Source organism: Gekko japonicus, unplaced genomic scaffold (assembly GCF_001447785.1).
Source record: "Gekko japonicus isolate JY-2015 unplaced genomic scaffold, Gekko_japonicus_V1.1 scaffold1369, whole genome shotgun sequence".
NCBI lineage: Eukaryota > Metazoa > Chordata > Lepidosauria > Squamata > Gekkonidae > Gekko > Gekko japonicus.
This window is the reverse complement of record NW_015161439.1, coordinates 350,699-354,015: the sequence shown is the minus strand read 5'-3', so window position 1 is coordinate 354,015 and position 3,317 is coordinate 350,699.

The window sequence follows — 3,317 nt, the reverse complement described above, 5'->3', positions numbered from 1 at the left end:
CGGGTTCCCCCCCCCCGCCTCTGGCGAGGGACTGACATAGTTTCGCTCGCCGAGGGGAGGAGAGCTGCTGTTCGTTACATTTATCGAGGGGTTTGGTTGGTTTGTTCGTTCAAATACCGCCTGTCTGCCACGGAGGCACTCAAATCTAACAAGTCGGTCTTGTAAAACAGTTAAAATAACTGTGATGCCGGTAATAAAACCAGACAGTTTTAAAAGAAGCCAATGCTTTTTAGCATCAAATGGCTGAAAACAGGAACGTGCTTGTACTAACTCGTGTTTTCATACTAAGAATCACTTTGGCTGCATTCGCATATTCGCCCGTGTGCTATATAACGATCGCTGGCAACTGTGTGGCCAAGACATTCCGATGGTAAATAGTTGCTGCTACAGCACAATGGCAGCCCCAATATCAAATGTTGTGTGAATACAGCCTTTCAGGCAACCCTGCTGTGTATAGCTGCAGGAAGTCATGTTGGTCCGAAGTAAAACCCACATAATACTTAATAGAAAGTATAATTAAAAATTATTGACGAAAACCAGTGTGCAAATTTTCAAGTTCTTCAAAATTCTTAAGCTAGAGGTTAAAAAAAAGGAGATGGGAAAGGAGAAAAAAGATTGGGGGGGCAGTACTGTACATGGTTGCTTTACAATAACTTTTAAAAATAATAAAACAGAGTAATGGTTCTTTAGAGATATCGAAGAAAAACATAATTGCCATACAATTTTATAACTCAGCAGCTGCAATGTATAGGTGATGACCAGCTGTGCATTGCAAGATACCTTAAGTGTTTCTGAGCATGTGTTTACATTCATGCATGCTAGAGACAAGATGCAACCCATCCCCTATCAGATAAGTTCTAGAGATCCACAATAAAGTTTCATCAGGGTATCCTCAAAAAGCAAAAATGAGGATAGTTACCAGACAATAAGAACAACTACTGTATATGGAACCAGCTTCCTTGCCTTTAGCCCTGACCTGAATAGCCCAGACAAGCCAGATCTCATTAGATCTTGAAAGCCAAGCAAAGTCGGCCTCTGGCTGGTAATTGAATGGGAGACCTCCAAGGAATACCAGGATCGTGACACAAAGGCAGGCAATGGCAAACCACTTGAAACCCCTACAGGGTCGCCATAAGCGAGCTGTGACTTGAGGACAAAAAACAAACCTAGCTTTAATCTAGCTGTAATTAAAAACAAAGATAAACAGGATGAACTTGACTGGGGAGCTCCACAACTAAGCCTTTTCCACAAAAGAGGTCCTCTCTTCAGCATGGCCTGCCTAATTTTTGATGCAGCAAGAGGCACTTGAAAAAAGGGAAGGGACCTTTGACCAGTGTTCCCTCCAAGCTGAGTTAGTGTGAGCTAGCTCACAGCTTTTTAGCCTCCGGTGCACGCAGTTTTGTCTTAGCTCAGGAAGGATGGCTCCAGAGCAAACTAATTCATGCAGCAGCCAAATCGCTCGCTCACAACTTTAATGCCAGTAGCTCACAAAGTAGAATTTTTGCTCACAAGACTCCACAGCTTAGGGGGAGCATTGCCTTTGACATAGGTTTTTTAACCAGGGGTGAAAGCAAAGCAGTATGGGTTGGTACAGACTCCCAGTAACAAAGTGGCCTAAGTGGTACCTGCAATCTTCTGCTCAGCCGCTTAAGAGAGAGAGTACCAGTAAGATATTTAAGTTACTCCTGGTCTTAATCTGAGGACCAACTTCGTATGGAAGCAAGCAGTCCATAGTGTACCCCAGACCCAGACTGTTTAGGGGTGTATAGATCAATACCACTTTGAATTATGCCAGGAAACAAACAGCCCTATCCCAAGACACCCAGCACTGACAGAGAGTTAAGTGAATAATGGACTGGTGGCAGCACCACTAGTTGGCATCCTGTTATATGACCATTCTCCGGTAGACAAAATAGTGCCAGAAACAAGCCAAGGCAAGTCTCATCGCTCATGGTGACCCCACTGAATCCAACCGTAACGGAGTGACATGCTGCTAGTGCCCCCATGCCTACCACACATGGATGCAACCAATTACTGCCTGCTGATCCAGCCATGCCCCCCGCCCCGACACACAGCTACCACCCACATGTGGATCAGCAGAAAGAAGGCAGAAAGAAAAGAGTAGCCAGACTCTGTACTCCCAAGGATTTCAGTGGATTACTAGAACAGACTGGGGGGGGACCCTTTATAGAGCTGGGGAAGTAATGTTCATAATGTTTGACTTCTGCTACAAATAGAATTCTGGCTGAGGCTGGAATTGTGAGAAATATTTCAGTACTTTTTGTCGTCCATTTGTGTTGCTGCTGAATTACAGCCAAACGGCACTAAATAATCGCAGAATGAGCAGATGTCAGATTCCCACGTTTTATTTATTTATTTATTTATTTATTTATGCTTTCGACTTGTATCCTGCTCGAACCCCGAGGGGTCTCTGAGAGGCTTACACAATTTCATTTATCCCTATCTATGGCCACATCGTCAGGGGTGGGGACTGCCCTACCGGCACCCAATGGTGGGACTCGCTGTTCTTTGGCTTGGCTTCGTCTCAGCTCGGCCCGGCTTCGGCTCGGCTCTTCTTCTTCCGGTGGCCTTCGGAGTTGGCAGTTTTTTCCGGTGGGCCCATCTGGCGCTGCGCCTTCATTTTAGATGTGGCCCAAACAGTCTTGTGGTGCACATGTTAACTGAATCTCATCTATTGACTTGGTTGATTAATATAAAGAAAAAAATTTCTATAAGCGGCTTTAGTTTTGATGACTTGGTACTTTTGTCTGAGCAGAAGGCTTTTGCCTTACTCAAACAAAGACTCCTCGATATAGAGGTGCAAGATCTGAGAAGACTTGCGCACAGACTTAGCCACATTTCCTCAAGATACCTGCCTGGCAAGACTGATTCAGTCCCATCTTTGTAGGGCTTTCATGCTAGCACGGTTCGACGTCCTTTCCTCAGCTGTTCTATCGGGAAGGTTCAAGAAAATTCCCTATAAAGATAGATTGTGCCCCTGTGGGATGGGGGAAATTGAATCCATTGGATATGTGCTATTGTACTGTAAATTCCACTATGACATCCGTGTTGTTTATATTGAACCTGTGTTGGACCCCCTTTTGGGCCAATCTGATGAGCATAAAATTAGTTCTTTATTGTCTTCGCATAATATAGAAATTCTGGAACCTGTAGCAAATTTCTTTTATGAGGTATCTAGGAGGAGAGGCTCATATTAAGGCAATTCGGAATGTGATACCCCTCCAGCCTATCTTGAGGCTCTATGCTGCATGTGTATTTGATATTTTATGCCAATAAAGGTATTGTATTTGTATTTG